Here is a 21,231-nt window from a genome sequence, read left to right as displayed (position 1 = left end):
CAGAAAAGGTCGGAAGCCTAGAAAATGTAGTAACTTGAATATGAAAAAGTTATAAGTCCACATGAGAATTTATATCTTGAAATAACATAAGAGCTAATGTAATTTACATACACTAATGTAAAACGTCTTCCATGGTTAGCGTACATTGAACACACCTATAGATGATAATCGGATCATATTAAGAGGAGCGCCAATGGGTCAAAAATTAGCAAAAAATTAGCATAAACGAAAGTTTAAATTCTTTCCAATTATCATAATATGTATGTATGTATGTTTTCAAACATGACACGTATTGGAAAATGTCCACAAATGTCGTATATATCACCACACGTTCTTAACCCTTTGAGCCCCAAATTTTTTCCATAGAGATAAAAATATTTTTCCTATTCATTATGATTAGTAATCGCACAAACAATTCCTCTGCGGAAAAAATTAACAATGTTTGTTTCTTAAGTCTTTGTATTATAGTTATATTTTTTATTATTTGGAAAAGCATAAACTTTTAGGTCGAATTTCCAAAAACCCAAGCTTACATCACCCTTACACACCTACAGCAACCTACAGTAAACATTTCAACTTCCTAGCTTCAGCCGTTTCGTCTAGGTATGTCCGATGATATGTCAGTCAGTAACTCATTACTAAGCTTTTTTAATAGGTTAATAGGTTTAATAGGTAATAGGTTATTTATTTTCGTACGCATAACTACGAATTTCCAAACTACCTCAATCCTATACTCCGACTTACTTACTTAGTTGGCCCATTACAGAACATTTGTTCCATAGACCGAACTAAGAAAAGATCTCCATTCCTCTCTGTTTTTCGCTTGACTTTTTGGAATACCGCGCCTTTCCATTTCTTCATCCACTTGTTTGCTCCATCGAAGCTTAGGCCTGCCGATTCTGCGTGCACCGCCATGGGGCATGTATTCATACGCCTTTTTAGCGGGTTCATCATCGCTCATTCTCATGATATGGCCTAGCCAACGCAATCGTTGCATCTCGATACGTTTAACTATATCCATTTCTTTGTATAGCTTATATAGTTCGTGGTTCACACGACGTCAATATTCACCGTCAACGCAAATTGGCCCGTAGATCTTTCGAAGAATTTTCCTCTCAAACACACCAAGCACTGCCTTATCTGCTTGCGCAAGTACCCATGCTTCGGAGCCATACATTAGCACGGGTAGTATTAGCGTTTTGTATAGTGTTATTTTTGTTTGACGAGATGCGGCTTTGTTTTTAAATTGCTTACTTAGACCATAGTAGCATCTGTTGGCCAATACAATTCTTCTTCTTATTTCACAACTGATGTTGTTTGTTGTGTTTATGGCAGTGCCGAGGTAGACGAAGTCTTTAATTACCTCAAAATTGTAGGTACCAACTTCCACTGTTGGTCCGAGGTCTATGGACGCTTTGCGCGGCGACACCATCAATTTGGTCTTTTCACCGTTTACCGCCAGACCCACTTTCGCAGATTCTGCTTCGACCTTCATAAAGGTATCAGTTACTTCCTTTACTGATCGTCCCATGATGTCTATGTCATCAGCATAGGCAAGTAACATGTGGCTATTGGTGTAAATTGTGCCATTTCTTTTGACATTTGCATCTCGTATTACCTTTTCCAGCAAAATGTTGAAAAGATCACACGAAAGGCTGTCTCCCTGTCTGAAACCTCTTTTGGTACAAAATTCTTCGGAGAGGTTCTTTCCAATTTTAACTGAGGACCTAGTATCAGTTAATGTCATCTTACAAAGCGGGATGAGCTTTGCGGGGATACCAAATTCAGACATTGAATACCTTTGATCGGAGGGGACTGTCGAATGCTGCTTTATAATCGACAAAAAGATGAAATGTGTCGATCTGCATCTCTTGGGTCTTCTCCAGGATTTGCCGCAGGGTAAATATCTGGTCAATGGTGGACTTGCCAGGTCTAAAGCCACATTGGTATGGTCCAATTATTTCGTTGACCATTGGCTTTAGTCGTTCGCACAATATCCCTGACACTATCTTATAGGCAATGGGGAGAAGACTTATGCCCCTATAGTTTGAGCATACAGTCTTATCTCCTTTCTTGTGGACGGGACATAGGATACTCAGGTTCCAATCGTCGGGTACGCGTTCTTCCTGCCAGATGATGCTAACTAGCTGATGCATACACCCTATCAGCGCGTCGCCTCCGGTTTTAAACAGTTGATTGCTGTTTTTACCTCATCTTGGCCGGGCGGTATACATTCTATACCATCTTCTGGGATTGGATCTGTGGTATCATCGTCTTCGATACTATTGGATACCAGCAGATTGGAGAAATGTTCCTTCCATATCCTGAGCACGCTATCTGTATCTGTTACCAGATTACCTTGCTGGTCTCTAGAGGAGGATGTGCCTGTACCAAAGCCATCTGTTTGATGCTTCACTCTTTGGTAGAATTTTCGGACTTCATTCTGGCTCCTGTACATCTCGATTTTTTCACACTCCCGCTTGTCCATTTCTCTCTTTTTCTTGCGGAAAAGACGTTTCTCTTCTCTCCTTTTCTCCCGATATCTCTCTCGTGCGCTACGCGTTGCTACTGATTGTAAAGTAGCTCTATATGCCGCATTTTTCTCTTCGGTAGCAGCACGACACTCCTGGTCATACCATGAATTCCTTTGTGGAGGTCTCTGGAATCCAAGTATGGATTTTGCGGCTGTTTGCATGGAGTGGGCAATATTTTGCCATTGTGTTGTTATGTTATCGGGACAAGGAGTGCTCGCGTTAAGCAATTGGGCTAGTTGAGTGGAGTATGCTGTGGCTATCTGTTGTGTTTGCAGCCTATCGAGCCAACTTCCGCGTTGTGTCTGTTCGTGCTTTATTTGCAACGTTTAGACGGGTACGTACCTTTGCTGCAACAAGGTAGTGGTCCGAATCAATGTTTGCGCCTCGGAACGATCGTACATCCAACACGCTGGATGAATGTCTTCCATCTATCACAACATGATCAATTTGATTACTTGTTCTTTGATCTGGAGAAAGCCAGGTGCCCTTATGAATATCGAGATGATTAAATCTGGTACTACTAACTACCATGTTTTTTGCAGCTGCAAAGACTATCAGCCTCATACCATTGTCAGATGTTTCACTGTGGAGACTGAATTTCCCGACTGTTGGGCCAAAGATATTCTCCTTTCCAATTTTGGCATTAAAATCGCCTAGAATGATTTTAATGTCATGGGCAGGGCAACGGTCATATGTTTCTTCTAAGCACTCGTAAAATATATCTTTGGTCTGTTCGTCCTTTTCTTCAGTGGGAGCATGAGCGCAAATAAAGCTGATGTTGAAGAATTTAGCTTTTATTCGAATTGCAGCAAGTCTTTCATTCACTGGGGTGAAGCTGGATACCAGATGTTTTAGTCTCCGACTAACTACGAATCCGCAACCAAACTCATGCTTTACGTCGTGGCAGCTATAATACAGTGCGTCACCTTTAAGTGTTGTTGTGACGCCTTTCCCAATCCATCGTATTTCCTGTATGGCAGTAATATCGGCCTTGTACTTTTCAAGTACGTCTGCCAATGCGAAGACTGCACCTTCTCTATAGAGAGTGCGAACATTCCAGGTGCAGATTCGCAGATCATGGTCCTTAAAACGTTTGCGGGGTTCGTCAAATTTAGAGGGGTTTGTTTTTCTTTTCTTTCGTTTTTTCATAGTAGGATGTTTTTTCTAGGGGAGGGTTACTAACCCGACGCCCAAACCCAAGTTTTTAACGTTCTTATGGGTGAACGCGCGGCACATGTTAGCTCACTACCTTTAACGGGTGTTAAAGGCAGTTCCCCAGGTGACACCACGGGGAGGTCAGTGTCCACTTGAGATGAAAGAGGGACCAAGATAAATCCTGGGCTTTGCCGTGTTAAAGCCGGTCAAGACGTTGCTTGGTATCATTCATCCCCTACGTCACCCCCTATACTCCGACAGTAATAATTATTCAAAATTGCAGGATTTAACCTCTATCCATACATCCAAATTCAAATTGTACAAAATTTAGTACACTTAGTATTTTTTTTAGTATTTTTTTAGTATTTTTCGTACACATAAGTACGAATTTCCAAAACCATCCTCATATTTCAATTCTATGCTACAACAGTAATCTTAATTCCAAAATTCAAGTTTCCAGCTCTATCCGTTCACCCAAATCCAATTTGTATCAAATTTAGTACCATTTAGTACTTTTCGTACACATGAGTACGAATTTCTAAAATCATTTCCTTTAATAAACATCACTTCCCAACCTTGATTTCCATACTAAATTTCAAATTTATCTATAGCCGTTCAAAATATACAATTGGTACTAAATTTTATAACTTTTAGTTATAACTTTTAGATTTTGTCGCAAATAAACATCCTAATTACACCATGATATTGACATTATTCCTAATTCTATATTAATAAAAGAGTAAAGTGATTGACTGACTGACTGACTTAATGATTAATCAACGCCCAGACCAAACGGCTGAAGCTAGAATCTTGAAATTTTGGGTGAGGGTCAGTCTTGGTCCGAAGGTGTCAGACAAGGCTGGGTTTTTGGAAATTCGAACTAGAACGGAACGAAAAATACTAAATATGGTCCCCTTTGTATTAGGCAAACGGGAAGAGCTAGAATACGAAAAGTACTAAAATGTACTAAACTTGGTACTATTTTGTATTATGTGAACGGATAGAGCTGGAATCTTCAAATTTGAAATGAGAATCAAGAGAGGGAAGTAGGACTCATAGAAGAGGTGGTTTTGAAAATGTGTACGAAAAGTACTAAATGGTACTAAATTTGGTACAAATTCGATTTGGATGAACGGATAGAGCTGGAATCGTAAACTTTGGAATTAACAGCGTGTTTTTGTAAAAAGGTTTTGCCCATTCGTTCGTCGATTTCATGAACGAAGACACAATTTGGTTTTCATAGCGGTTGACGTTTGTATTCGTGTGACAAGCAAATGAAAGCTTTTTATTTTCGTACTTTTTTGGTTTTCGTAACAAAATCAGACGAACGAATACGTCAAAAATAAACGAATGGAAAAGACCCATCGGTTTGAAAGAAAATTAAATAATTTGAGTAATAAATGGCACAAAACACACGAAAACTGGAAGGGAATGCAATTTTATTTATTTCCATAGAAGCACACGCGTATATGTACACCCGTTTCTTCATATTATCACAATTATTTTTGGACAAATTTGATTACATTTTTTTCTTATTTTTTGTTTTTCATCTGTTTATCGGGGTTGCCATCAAGTAACACATTTTACGTGCAGATGCCTATGCAAAATTCACAAAATAAGTATCATGGAAACCCTGATATATTAAAGCTTTTACGAAATAGACGAAAGCTTTCAGATAAAAACGAATGGTTCGTAAAATTTTACAAGAACCAAATTTTGAACGTATACGTTTTAGTACGAACGGTTCGTGTGACAGGCAAGCATTTTTACAAAAACACGCTGTTAATACACTCCGGTTCATCTGAATAGAACCAACCAATTTTGTCTACAAATACCGTTATATCTAACGATAGGAGAGGAATTGGAAATTATATTTCTGTGGACATGTAGAGTATATAGTAGCCGATATTTTCAATACATATCCTGTTTCACATATGAGTTATAACGGTACTTTTTACTCACTTTATGAAAAAATGTCAAAATATTGGCATGTTTTAATGGTTCACCAGGATAGAACCACCATAAAAATTTGCACAAATCCTTTGTCAGATGTGGAAAACTTTTACAAAAAAACTACTTATAATTAAAAATAAAGACCGTGAGTGTTGATTATCAATAAATATTGGGAAAAAATTTTGTGTTAGGGTCTTGGAATATGATGAAAATCGAAGCTTAGAGCTCAAAAAGGATTCTTATGAAGAAATCGATAGAAACAATTTGAAAAGTCAAAATTGTATATTGAATTGGGTTCAAAATGTTCAAGTCTACAACAAAAGTACAAAAAAGTCACATTTGATAGCCTTATAAGCCCGAAACAAAAGAAATATGGTAAAGATAATTCAAATTTCTGACTTTTCAATTCAATGATTGATATTTTTCTGAGAAAAATGAATGACAATCGAGAGGTTCCACGCAGTTTCGTTGGCTGTAGACATCTACAGCTCCGAAAAATATCAAAACTCCCACCGCTGAACCCTTTATGTCAACACCAAGGGCTTTGATTTAGAAGATATTGCGTAGCGTAAAATGCACAGGAACAAAGGTGCTCTTTCTTGTGTTATAATGGATCAGAAATATTTTTTCGGTAAAGAAACCATGAGTAAACTTAAAAACCATCAAAATTAAGTACTTTTCTTCCGATAAAATCAACCTCTGGATGTCCCTATCACTAAGTTGTCTATGCACATAAAACGTTTTGGCATCGTTTGAAATTTTAAGGCCTTGATGGTGACATGAAGCTTTCAGCGATTGGATTTTCTTTATTTTTTGGATCTGTAGATGTCCACAGCCTACGAAACTGCGTGGAATCCATCCATTTTCAATCATTTTCCTCAGAAAAAAATATCAATCATTGAATTGAAAAGTCAGAAATTTGAATTATCTTTACCATATTTCTTTTGTTTCTGGCTTATAAAGCTATCAAATGTGACTTTTTTATACTTTTGTTGTAGACTTGAACATTTTGAACCCAATTCAATATACAATTTTGACTTTTCAAATTGTTTCTATCGATTTCTTCATAAGAATCCTTTTTGAGCTCTAAGCTTCGATTTTCATCATATTCCAAGACCCTAACACAAAATTTTTTCCCAATATTTATTGATAATCAACACGCACGGTCTTTATTTTTAATTATAAGTAGTTTTTTGTAAAAGTTTTCCACATCTGACAAAGGATTTGTGCAAATTCTTATGGTGGTTCTATCCTGGTGAACCATTAAAACATGCCAATATTTTGACATTTATTCATAAAGTGTGTAAAAAGTACCGTTATAACGCATATGTGAAACATGTTAGGTATTGAAAATATAGGCTACAATATACTCTACATGTCCACAAAAATATTATGTTCAATTCCTCTCCTATCGTTAGATATAACGGTATTTGTACGCAAAATTGGTTGGTTCTATTCAGATGAACCGGAGTGTATGTTTGTATTCTCATTTTTCTGCTTAATCTGACTCTGGGTCTATCAGTCGTAAGAATGTGGCTATTTCGCTATTTATATGGTTTGTATCCACAAAGCTGCAAACTTAAGTTTCTTAGCAGGATTGGTAGGGCAATTGAAAAGGAGCAGTGTGTCGTGGGGGCCTGTGCTTTATGCTGTTTTCCACGGTGTCATCAGTACTTGCCCTATAGGAATTTTGACGGCTGCACCATCCCGAGCGTATTGACCCAAAACCACTCTGGTTTGTCCTGACAGCTGGCGCTTCTCAGCTGCGATAGATGGTAGATGTTCTCCAAGGACCGCATTCACACGATAACTGTTTACTGCATCTGCGACTGCATTCGTGTGAATGCTACTTAAACCTGGTTGAAAGGCTTGTTGATCTAGAGGTTCTCTCTTGTAACGTTAGACTTTTCTTTTTAGATTATGAAGACCCCCTGGCTGCCTGGGCCTGTGGTCTGAATTCTGGTATCATCGACCATGACATTCAACTCTATTGTTCCCAACTCGGCCGCCCAGGTAGTGAACAGAGTGGCCGTAGATTTATTGGCTGGTATTTGCATATTCCTCGAGTGGAAAAAATGGTAAGATCAGACAAAAAGGAGGAGACGCCAAGATAGTACAATCATTCGCATACGTTACGATCTCAATGCCGTCTGCAGAGTTTGGAATTCAGAAGAGGTTTTCTTCATTCTACAGGTCTTGGACTTCTCGATCCTAAATTCTACGTACTACTGTCATCCACACCTAAAATTTATTATCCAACGTTTCAAACTTGGACGGTGCGTAGTGTGCTCGATGACATCAAACAACGAGGGTGCTTGACAATATCAAAGGACTTTGCTAAATCAAGTGTCACTATCACTGTTCTATCGCACGGCTTGTTCTGAGTGAGTCCTCGGCTAATATGGAGATGGCTTTCAGCGCAGTTGTTGTGCTGCTTACGGATCCTATGCTATTGATCGGCAACTGGAAAGTTATTTCTGATGCTGGAAGAACTAAAGCCACAAGGGTCCTTGCTACGGCCGACAAAATCGGCCTGTAAGATTCACCTTTGCTGGCATCCTTTTCGGGCTTCAGTAGCTGGCCTATTTTCCAGACTTCGGGAAAGATGTGTTTGGCAAGCGACAGGTTGCAAATTTAAGTGAGAAACTTGACTTCCTGCCTTCCCAGCGGTTGCAGTCTAAACACCGCCGCTGCACGCAACAGAGTTTACTTCCTCCGCAACAGGTTTTGATTCATCTTACAAAAGGATTTTACTTCCCATCAGTACAGTGCAGATTTCGACATTGACTCCAACTGCAGATTACTATTTCGTGAATTTTATTTTACAACGTTTTGGAAATGTTTATTGTTTTGTAGGGATCTACAAATCGACTTGTTGAGCAGGGTTCTCTAGAGCAGGCAAGGAAACTTTTATAATTGGTCTGTTCCTTTACTTTTAAAAATGGTAATTGTTGCAAAAATGGTAAAAGTGGTGAACTGCTCTCATATAAATTGTATGCTTTTAAAAGTAAGGAAACACTTTGCGGGTAAAAACTGGTAACCTCAGGCACGTAAAGGAACACGACTAACACCAAAGAGTGCAGTCCGACGCTACTTTTAGCTCAATGATTGGGACTTCCTAGCATAATAAATCTTACATTGCTTTAAACGTATATATTTAGATAAAAAAAAAAAAAAAAAAAATTAAAAGAATACATACATGTGTAAAAATAAAAACACAAAATTCATCTCTATTGGATCGATGGAATGGGTTCAAATGCTAAGGAAAAGATCGGATCTATCACGACTTCCTTTGAATTGGTTCAAATGCTGAATGGGTTCAAATGCTGATGAAAAGATCGGATCTTTCACGACTTCATTTGAACCAATGCAAAAGATCCAGTGAAATCATGGCATCTCATGGAACCGCTTCCATAATATTTTGCTGGGTTTGTTCTCGTTTTCTTTGGAATGGTCTCCTCGTCTCACCATCGTGTTGACAATGTATCAACAAACCACAGCACAAGGCGTACAGAAATAAGGCCCCATGAAATAACACCCCACACGGAAATGAAAATGAACCCCAATTTTTGGGGTGTTTCTTCAATTTGAGAAATGCCCCAATACAAAAAGGCCCCAAAAAAATATTACATTTGTGCCCCAAAATATCATTGGGGCCAAAATGCATTTTTGAAATTGGGGTGCATTTGGTAAATGCAATATCACCCCGAACACTGAAAATACAATTAGGCCCCAAGCTATCCATTTACGCCCCAAAATATTTATTCATTTAAATTTGGGGTGTAAATTAAGCCCAAAATGTGGGGTGTATTTTCAAAAAAGATTTTTAAGAATCGCGCGATTTTTTTACAAAAATATTTTTACAGTTTTAGAATATACAAAGTTTTTCTAAACAATTGCAAATACTTTTATAAAACCAAAAAGCGCCGCAGGCGAAAATATTTTTGAAAAAATCGCGCGATTTTTTTCAAAAATATTTTCACAATTTTAGAAAGTAAAAAAAATTTTTCTAACAAATTGCAAATGCTTGTATAAACCCGAAAAGCGCCGTAGGCGAAATATTTTTGAAAAAAATCGCGCGATTTTTTACAAAAATATTTTTACAATTGAAAAAATACAGAGTTTTTGTAAAGAGATGCAAATACTTATTTCCCGATTTAAATTTTTCTCAAATTAAATAATTAATATACTCGTATATACGACTGTGTCTTTGTCGAATACCGTAGTCTGGTAAAATTTCTCCGAACTGCTACTGACAAATTTGTGGAGACTTCGCTATTGTTTGGCACTTAAGCCTTCCCAAATGTACAATTCCGTTTATATTCTAACCTCTTCTCTAAAATTTATAACAGGTCATTGATCAATAAAAAATAATGAAAAATTTCGAAAACAAAAAAAAATAACTTTGAAATTAAGAACAAAATCGTTGGGAGTTATGTCCGTTTTTTGTAGTTATCTCCGCTTTGCTTCACGGACAAAACCACCAACGAATTTTGGGAGTAATGTCCATGGGTGTTACGTCCGGGCACCGTTTTTTTATTGTTTGTTCTTAATAAAATTTATGAAATTACACCCTAATATTTCTTCGTTTTCTTAATAATAACTTTCGAAAATTCAACCCAATTTGTTGTTTCTGTTAAATACTAGATTGCATTTGGGCCCTAAACATATGCAAAAAGGCCCCAATGAAAAATGCAATTAGATCCCAATTTCATTTTCAAATTTTCGATTAACTTGTTGTGAAGAAAAATTGGCCCCAACAGCAGAATGAAAAAAGGTCCCAAAAAGACGAAAATAGGCCCCAAAAGCTGTATTGTTGTTTTCCATATACCTGTTTGGGGCCTATTTTCATTTTCTTTAATATAAGGGCAACATCTAATATCTCAACCTAGTGATGATAGGCTCACTATGTGTGTACATATGGTTCGTATTGTTCTGCTATGTTAACAAGACGATAACAACTACAGTGAAAATCATTAGAAGAAACGGTAAGTTGCAATAATACAAAATAAAAGAATTAATAAAAGTAGCAAAATTTGCCTCTGGTTGGTGGTAGGTCGTGTGTGGTGGTGGTTGTTATTCAATAATAACAAAAACAACAACTTGCCAAAATATTTTTTTAATCTCTCAGAAAAAAACGAGTATTTTTTGCTTTACGAAAGACGTTCATGAAATGCAGAAATTTGAACCTAGGCTAGACTTTATGAACACTATTCTTGAAATGAAGTAATTATTTTTTCTGTGTAAAATGAAAATGACATGCCAAAGAATTAGTGGAAATGATATGCCAAAGCATTGGTGTAAATGACATGATTTGGATCCAAAAATGAATAGCTTCTTTTGGGGTCTACACTCATATAAAATTCATCGATGAAGATGCTAAAAAGATGACATGCCAGATCACTTGCACCCATGATTGAATGGCATCTTCGTCATCGAACATTTTGCTGGGTACTAAAATTCACGAAATAGTAATTTGCAGTTGGAGTCCATGTCGAAATCTGCACTGGTGATGGTAAGTAAAAAAACCTTTTGTAAGATGTATCAAAATCAGTTGCGGAAGAAGTAAATTCTGTAGCGAACAGCGGCGGTGCTTAACCTGCAACAGCTGGATGGCTGGAAGTGGCGTACCTCACTAAAGTTCTCAACCTGTCGCTAGCCACATCGTACCCGAAGTCTGGAAAATAGCCCAGCTACTGAAGCCTGGCAAGGATGCAAAAGTGAATGGTACACCCGATTTCGCTTTTGTCGCCAGAAAAGGCCCATGAGACCTAAGTTCTCCCCAGCGTCAGAAATAGCTATCTAGTTGCCGATCATCAGCATGGTTTCGGTAAGCAGCACAGCACAACAACTTCGCCGCACGCCATCTCCACACATATTAGTCGAGGACTCAATCAGAGCAAGCCGTGTGATAGAACATTGATAGTGGCGCTTGATTTATAAAAACCCTTTGATACTGTCAAGCACTCCACGCTGTTTGAGGACATCGAGCAGACTAGGCTCCGACCAAGTTTGACGCGTTGGATAATAAGTTATATGTGTGGACGCCAGTCGTAGAATTCAGCATCAAGAAGTCCAAGACCCGTAGAGTGAAACAGGGAGTGGTCCAAGGTGGGGAAATATTGCCGGAACTGTCTTGTACGATCTTGGCGTCATTTACCTTCCCTGATGACATTTGTGAACTATTATTTGTCTGATCTTACCACTTTTTTCCACGCGAGGAATATACAAATGTCAGCCAATAAATCTACGGCCAATCTGTTCACCACATGGGCGGCAGCGTTGAGAACAATAGAGTGCCATGGTCGATGGTAGCAGAATTCAGACCACCAGACCCAGGCATGCCAGGGGGATCGTCATGATCTAGAAAGAGACGTCCAACGTTACAAAAGAGAAGCCCTAGATCAACAAGCCTATCAAGCAGGTTTAAAAAGCATTCACACGGATGCAGTCGAAGATGCCATACACAGCTATCGTGTGAATGGGGTCCGCGGAGAACATCAACCATCTGTAGCAGCTGAGAAGCGTCAGATGTCAGGACAAATCGGGATGGTGCAGCCGTCTAAATTCCCTGTAGGAAGCTTGGGGACATGTGTCGACATGTCAACACTTTGTCTACTATTATGGTGACAAAGTCAACACTTTGTCAACATGTTGTCAACTATTGATACTTTTATCTTAATAAGAAGAAGCATTGATTATTTTAACAGCTGATAGCCCAACGATTGTTTGGTGTAAAATAATTTTGGCGCTTCGTGAAAAAAGTCTTTTTGTGAAAAATCAATAAAATATCGTGAATTTAACGTGTGATTCAGCTTTTAATAACAAGTATGACCAAAAGAAATTATAAAAGACAAGTGAAAAATGGACAATTATGAAAATACAAATTCTGAGGCGGCTGACAGCATGTGTGGTGAAACTTCGACAATTAGACATTTTGTGGAATCTTTAGAGAAGATTGTGGAGCCTGGCGAATATAATGTCCCGTCTTGCTGGAAATGCTGAACCCAATATACATATTTGAACACGACATAATAATGAGTTATAATGTCCACTGTTTATACAGCTGTAATAGGTAAGCAAATTTAAGGGCATTTTGTTTTGTTATACTTGTTAATTCTTTTCAATTCCTAGATGTTATATCAACATTCAGCGAATCGCATGATAAAAGGTTAAGTGCAGCAGAAGAAGAAATATTTTGAGCAGACAAGTCGCACCAAGTCTTATGGCCAAGAAGTAAAAGGCGATGATTTTTCTGACAATGAAAATGACTTTGTTATTATTTAAATATTCAAATGTTTAGCCAGCCTCGAAAACATTGGCTTTATTTTGAACTTATGTGGAATCTTGGACTTAGCCCTTATTTAAAACCCCTTATACGCAATTTTTTACTTTTTTAGCATTTTCAATAATATGTATTTTTCTTTAATAAAATATACTCTTTAAACAAAAGTGTAAGATCATCGTCTTATTAAACGTACCATATAGCTTTTCAATCTATAAAAAGTTCATATAAGCCAAAAAACTTAGTAAGGAAAGTCTGGTACCAATGTCTCCATATGACCCTTTATGAACTATTGACTCACTACCTCCAATGTCTCTACTGACTCACTACCTCCAATGTCAACACATGGTTCCTCAGGAACTACTGACTTACTACTGACATACTAGTTCCAATGTCAGTACTGACTTTCGAATGACACGTTCATACAAAATGTCTATAGGAAATTACATTATTTGTCTACAGTTTGTCAGTAGTACTGTTGACAATGTCAGTAGTAAGTCAGTATAGATTCACTATTGACATTTCCTACAGGGTTCCTATAGGCAAAGGATTGATGACACCGTGCAAAACATCTGCCCAGCATGCAGCATAGACCTGCACCTTTTGAACTGCCCTACCAAACCTGCTAACAAACTTAAGTATGTAGATTTGTGGTTATAAACTATCGAAATAGAACTTTCTTACAACAGATATACCCAGGGTAAAATTAAGCAGAAAATTTAATATACAAACATATAAACACTGTTGCAACAACAAACTGCAATTATGGATGTATACTTTTTGATGATAATTAAAGTGTAGTTATTTCATAAACTCCTTTGAATTTATAATAAAAACATCATGAAAATCATATTAAAATACAGCATTTTCCATTTTTCGAACAATACGTGAAAATTTCATGGTGGTGAAATTATGCCAATGATTAGTGAAAATGCTATTCTAGGGAATTGATTAAGATGATATGTCAAAGGATTGGCATAGATGCCATGCCAAAGAATCGTTGAAGATGACATTCCACCGAGTTAGTGAAGATGACATGCTTAGGATCTGAAAATGAATTGAATCTTTTGGGGGTCACGCTCTTGTAAAAAGCAGCGTAGGTAAAATTACTTTAAAAAACAATTCCAATCGTTTCGTTTCGTATTTTCCATAGGAACAATACAAAACGAAACATAACCCAAGCTGGCGGAGTTAGCTGTTTACCCAGCAAAACAATCGTACCGACATCTTAACGAAATCGGAACAAAATTCGTGCGATACGTCCGATGTCTGATCCGAAATCGTAACGATATCTTAACGAAAGTTGTATGAAGTGGTTGACATAATTTCTGAACGAAATGTCGGAGCGACATCGTATCGATTTCCATCTGATTTCGTAACGAAATCTGAAGAAAATCTTTGGAAAATTCGGAAAGGAAATTTCTTTCCGATATTCGTTCCGAAATCGGAACGAAATTGGTACAAAATCTGAAATATTTCCTCTCCGAAAAATCGTTTAGAAATCGGTACGAAGTCTGAACGACGTTGCTTCCAAAAGTGTTCAGATGTGTCGGACATCCGACATTTGGTTTGCTGGGTAGTTTCATTTTGTTTTCAATCGTGAGTGCGAACAAAACGAAAAGCGAAAAGTACTCAACTCCACAAGAGCGGATAGAAAAATAAATAGTACTAAACCAGTGTTAAGCACCACTGGGCTCGCGAGCCGTGTCTGTTTGAACCAGTGTTCACCAACAACTACAAATTCAACCGCTCCGTTTGTGTTGGGCACACACACACGAGATTATCTATCCCTCTCCAGATAAACATCGTGTGCGTTGATCAGGGCTGAGCAAAATCAAGAGAGAGGCAAATTTAAGGGAGAATTAATATTTAATTTTTCTTGATGTTTTATTACTTATTTCAACATTTTTTAAACGTTAATGTTGTCTAAAATCGTCCACAATGTAAATTATTAAAAAATATAAATAAAAAATTGCATAAACTTTTAATTGTTTATGGTTCACAAAAAACTAAGACTACGTTTTCTCAATTGACAAACTCACCACAATTGACATTGTGTGTGTTCACACAGACACGGCTCGCGAGCCCAGTGGTGATTAACACTGGTGTGAACACACACAATCTAAATTGTGGTGAGTTTCTACGTTACTCTCACCACCGATCATCTTCTTTGTTTTAGCAATGAATTCCCTCTAGAGAGGGAAAGATAATCTCGTGTGTGTGCCCAACACAAACGCAACGGTTGAATTTGTTGTTGCTGGTGAACACTGTACTAAACACATGTGAATAAATCAAAAACGTTTGGTGGTTGATAAAATATTCACTGTGGTATGTTGATGTTAGTTTATAGGGTTCCCAGCAAACCAATCGTACCGACATCGTAACGAAATCGGAACAAAATTCGTGCGATACGTCCGATATCTGATCCGAAATCATAACGAATGTTGTATGAAGTTGTTGACATAATTTCGGAACGAAATGTCGAAGCGACATCGGATCGATTTCGGTCCGATTTCGTAACGAAATCTGAAGAAAATCCTTGGGAAATTCGGAAAGGAAATTTTTTTCCGACATTCGGTACAAAATCTGAACTATTTCCTCTCCGAAAAATCGTTTAGAAATCTGAACGACTTTGTTTCCGAAATTGTTCAGACGTGTCGGACATCAGACATTTAATTTGCTGGATTGTTAAGCAATCACATGTGTGTGTGTGCGTGCCTGAGTGTGTCATTGACCATAACGCACGGCAAACGTTTGCCAAGAAATCTTTTTGGTTCGGTGGTGAATGAAACAACTCGGCAAAGCATAGCCGAAGAACGTTTCAGCAATCGTACAGTTTTCATATTTTTACATTGAAAAGTTTGTAGTTTTGTTTTGGTTGTAAGAATGAAACGATTCAGAGAAACTGAAAAGTTTGTTGCTTTGTGTGATTGGTACGGGAATCGTTTTGTTTGTTTGCGTTCATTGGTAAAAAGTATGAGTGAACATGCTAAAAAATTACATTCCAATTCACTTGCATAGCATCTTTGGTATCGAACATTTTGCTGGGGAGGCAAAACTTTGTTTGGTTGGAATGATCTGTCCAAACTTTGTTTGGTTGGAATATGGTCCAAACTTTGTTTGGTTGGAATATGGACAGTATCGGTCCAGTCTTTCGCGTACCACAAAATTTGAGAAAAGTGCAGACTAACAGCTCGTCTCGGATCGTTTTGAAATTTTTTCCAAAAAGTTATTCATGTGGGCTCCTTACGACGGCGCATTTATTTATTTATTTTTGGGTGTGAGGGCATGTCCTGAGATAATCGTAAAACGCCGGCACCAACTAACCTGGGCAGTACGTAAGATAACCCTTGAAGGGAGAAACCGAGTTGGTCTAATCGTATTTTTTCTTACAGCCTCGAATTATGTCCACTAGGAATAGGTAAGTCGACTTTCGATCAATCGATTAAACGATTTTTGCAGTCAAAAATCTAAAAATCGTAGTCGACTTTTGTCTGGAGGGAAAATCGCATAATCGATTATCTTGTGATCGATTTTCGAGTTTGCCCATAGATGGTTGACTTGGCGCTTTTACACTTTTGGCGGTTTTGCAGTTTCAAAAGAAAACTCGAAATCGACGAATAGTTAATTATAATCGAATTTCTGCGGTTATGAAAAATTCGAAAGTCGAGTTTTAAGACAACTGATATAATCGCCAGACCGAAAAATCGCATCGTATTAGACCAAAATCGAAAAGTCGAAAAATCGATTATTGCTTTCCATTACCTATACCTAATGTCCACCCTTTTGGGTACTCCCCGCAAAAAGTTTGGAAAGAGCGCAGTTTAAGGGATCTTCTGGGATCGTTATTAAATTTTTGGCATACTTCCTGATAAGTACTGTGTTTGCTTCTCTTCTTTTGGTCCGAGGCTGAGGGTGTATCTCTGTCGGCACAGCTGACTGATACTTTCTCACGTTTTATTCCAGCAACTTGTTATTGACCGCTTGCAAAAGTGTATAAATTATGCTGGAAAATAAGTGGCTCAAGTTTCGTTATGTAACTATCCGTGCAGCATAGCTGACCACATGTATCAAAAATGTTCGAAAATTGGTCTGGAGGAGTCGGTATGAGTTCACTTCACTTCATAGCAAATGGTAGCCTGTTTCTTCGGCAAAACTGGTGATGTGGCGACTGTTCCACTTGAGCAGCATAAGCGACGGTCAATTCTGAGTGGTATACCACACTTGGTTTGCCTGAAGTCTTCGCAGAAATTCGAAAAACGAACAAGTCAAGTTCTCACACATAGGCTCAAACCAACACCTTTTTAACCGGTCAAAACGTGGAATTGATAAATTATCCGCGGTACAGCCTTGGCCCCAGTGACTTATTTTAGTGCTTCAACATTAGGTTTAAGTGTATGCAAAAGTGTGCAAATCATTCTGCAGAATAACTTAGAAAACAATAAAACTATTTTTCGCGTTTTCATTATTAGGCCAGAAACTTTTCGCCCTCGTACGTAAGTCATTTCAGGTTATAAGTCACTAAACTTTACACGCATTCCATCATCACGATTCGCCTAAGTTAAAGATTTTAATAAACGTTATCTGAGGAATGCATTAACTTCAATTAAAGCCATTATGTTTTTTTCTTTTTTTTATTCCTCTTTCCTCATATCTTTTCTAGACAGAAATCTTCATCATGATGAACATTTTATTATCTCTGTGTCGCCATACTGTAAAACGTCCATATTCTCCTTCTTCATCTTAGGCTTCTAATGTACCTTTAAAATTCTAGCAGAGAAGAAATGTTGTTTTGCTTGTAAATTCTATCATAGCTGGCAATTAACATTAGCTATCTGTCCAGCTGGGTGGTCGGTGGGGCAATATCTCTCGATTTTATGAGTATGACCCACACTAACAACATAATGTTGCAATAGAAAAACCAACGTGGAAACCTTTGAACCTAAAACAAAAATGATGGAGCTGAAGAAGAGCAAGCAGGGGGAAAGAAGAGGAAGAGGAGGAAGAAGATGAACTGAACTAATTAAATGGCCACCTGTGTCTACAACTTAATTGCGAATTAATTGGGTTGCCTTCATCTTGTTGTTCCTTCTTTTTCAAGTGAAAGTATTCGTAATAAAGTATTCAGGGTTAAGGTATGACCGAGCATGTGAAAGGGAAAGGACTTTAGTTTTCATTAAGGAGTTGTAATACCACAAGGTTTCCTTATCATTTGTCAAAGGTATCAGTGGAAGCTGTTTTGAAATATCAACAAGGTTAATCGGGGGAAGTTTGGGGCAATTGAGTAAAATTTGTGACCTCATTTCGAAGAAACACATTTTAATCTATTTTGTAAGGTAGTCTTCCAAGAAAAACGAGATGAGTAAGAAGTAATTTAAATTCGACAACGTTATGTTAGACCTATTAAAGGTTTTGGCAATAAAAAATTTTATCACCTTTTTTGACTTGTTTGAGTTATAAAAACGCTAATTTACGATTTGTATTTAAATTTATGTTTACTCAAAGACGACATAATGCCGCAAAATAATAAAACAATAAAATAGAAACTTGCTGGCCCATGAGGGGATCGAACCCGCGACCTTCGCGTTATTAGCACGACGCTCTAACCAACTGAGCTAATGGGCCACATGCCACACCAACAACGTGCACGCACCATTTAATTTTATTAATGTGGACGACAGTGTGTGTGTGGTGTCGTCATGTCTTAAGCTAGAATAGCTTCTTCTATTTTTGTCGCATTCTTTACCATGTGTTGTTTATAGAAGCAGGGGAACGCGAAAGGTTGGCCACAAACATCTAGCAGATACATAATAAAATGTGTTTGGCTAACACCTTTAAGCTATAGATAGGTGTTAATTTTTTGTTCGCTTTGATAAGAAGCTATAGAAATACGAATATTTAGCATTAGCAGCTAATCTCCATGCGTTCGTAGCGCGTGGTCAGTATCGTTAATCTAATCAAAATATGATACCAAAACAGATTTAATTTCTAGCATACGGGTAGCACAAGAGCACTAAGAAGACAATTAATGACGTTCGGGTATGTTCTAAGTGGCCGTTCATTTTCGTCAGTCATCAGGCAACCGCAAAATATTTTGTGGTTGCTGGACAGTTTGACATTAAGCGATATTTCCAAAAAATCGACAGTCAAAACTGACTAATGAACTCAAGCATAGACTAATAAACATACAGACGACGGATTACTCAATTTTTCCGCACTCAAGTAACTCAAACCCGAAAACTCAAAAACGTTCGAAGACGATTTTGGGGAAAATTAAAATATTTTCTTGGATATTTTTATCTGAGGATATAATAGTTCCCATCAAAATCTATCCCCATGTAATCTTTTGCAGGAATAAAATATTTATTGACTTGTATTTTTTGGCATATTATATTGAGTTTCTTAGTTACCACACTCAATTCGAACATACTCGGTGTGAGCATTCCGGGGTCTATGTCTTCATTAGTCTATGCCTCAAGCATTTTGTCTAGGATGTACTATTCTTTTTTTAAATACCCTAATGAGCCTTAGCCCTAAGAAATTCGCAAAAATAGGAGTAAATGGGGTGTACAAAATGCTTGAAGCGTGAAGTGAGAGGTGAAGTGTGTCTCAGAACATACCCGATTGATTGCCACGTCATACCAGTTTGGGGTATGTGACAAAGATTTTTGTATTAGTAGAAATGTCATTACATACAAATGAATGGTCCAAAATGATCTGAGTATGGTAGGATTGCAACCACGTTTCCCAAAAATACCACGGGCAAACCTACCCAATCAGGTATCTTACGTCTAGGTTGGAGGTTTTACAATTATAGAATTAATATGTCTTTTGTACAGGAAATCTTCAATCAGTACCTATTGACGATCGTCTTCTATCTTCAGAACTCACTTCAAAATGTTTTTCAGATTTCAAAATGTGTTGTATCTATTGACCGTTAAGATTATTCCATCAATAGAAGACATATTATACAAAATCTATTGAAGCAACTTTATCTGTAGATGATTAAAGGTATTCCATATATAGAAGACCTTTCGAAGATTTTCTATTTTAAGAAGTCCTTTTGAAGGCCTACGGAAACTATCTATAAAGGGCATTCTATCTATAGAATATATATTAAATGTTATCTACGCATAGAAAAACTGCTATATGTCTTTTATTTCTAAAATACACAAGTTTTCTATCTATACGCGGAGGTAAACAAGGCCTCTCTAACATATGCCCAGACATATTTTGCAGCAAGCATAATTTTTCCCTATGATGTACCAAAGCAAAGATTCAATAATATATGTAAATAGTATCATCAACGGTTGTTCGAAAATAAAAGTTTTATCAAGACACTCAAGTATTAAGTGGACAAATAAGCTTTGTTCCTTTAATTTTTTAAGGTAGAATTAGACGTGACATAACCATAATGCCATATCAATCAGCTGATTAAACCAAACCTATGGAAATCAATGTATTCAATTAGTAGTAACTTAATGCCATAACCATAAGAAACAAATTGGGTTTTGGTTTTCTATGGTTATGGCGTTATGGTTATGTCACGTCTAATTCTACCTTTAATGGTAAAAGTGTTAAAAGGGAAAACTAGAAAGAAAACTTACCAGAAAAGTAAAGGAACGAAAAAATGGTAGATCTGGTAGCAATGTCAAAAAGAAACATAAAAATTCACTTACTTCTTTTATTTTACAGTTTTTAATTTTGTTTTGTCAGCGTTCGTTTTTTCTTCTGTTTTTGTTCATTTTTTCTTCATTGTCAAATAATCGACAAACAAATGTCGAAAAATCAGTTCTACCATTTTTTACCCGAAGAAATTTGTCTGGTAGCCTGTGGTAGAAGAGAAAGGCATTTTTGATCTCTCTCCCCTCCCTCTCTCTTAAAAACTGCTTCCAGTTATACCACTTTTTGTGGTTAGGAACGCTTTGCAGATTAAAAATGGTAAAAATGGTAACCTCAGGTAAGTAAAGGAACACAACTATAATTAGCACACCATAGGATTTTTTCATTTAAATAAATTAATATACAACAAGTAAGAACGGCTTAAGTTCGTCCGGGCCGAACTTGTTATACCCTCCACCACGAGTGGTATTTAAGTAAAATGGAACAATTAGTTTCCCTTACACGCAGAGAAAAAATATTTTTCGCTTTTGTTGGAACAAAAATATCTGTTTTGGTTCCAAAAATGTATTTGTTTTGTTCAAACATTGTAATCCAAATCCACACATACCATCTTTTGTTCCAAACATAGAAAACAAAAACAGCTTTCGAATTTCCGCAATATTGTAAAAATCGTTAACAATA

The 21,231-nt window shown here is 37.2% G+C and overlaps 1 non-coding gene across 1 annotated transcript; it reads right to left on the bottom strand.

The window, feature by feature from the left end:
* Nucleotides 1-18,478: 18,478 nt before the first annotated feature.
* TRNAI-AAU (transfer RNA isoleucine (anticodon AAU)) lies at nucleotides 18,479-18,552 on the bottom strand. Its single transcript has one exon. It is a non-coding gene; the product is annotated as a tRNA-Ile (tRNA).
* Nucleotides 18,553-21,231: the final 2,679 nt, after the last annotated feature.

The sequence above is a fragment of the Musca autumnalis genome, unplaced genomic scaffold, assembly GCF_047663935.1.
Source record: "Musca autumnalis isolate F117 unplaced genomic scaffold, ASM4766393v1 scaffold_3, whole genome shotgun sequence".
NCBI lineage: Eukaryota > Metazoa > Arthropoda > Insecta > Diptera > Muscidae > Musca > Musca autumnalis.
This window is presented reverse-complemented; position numbering and strand designations above follow the sequence as displayed.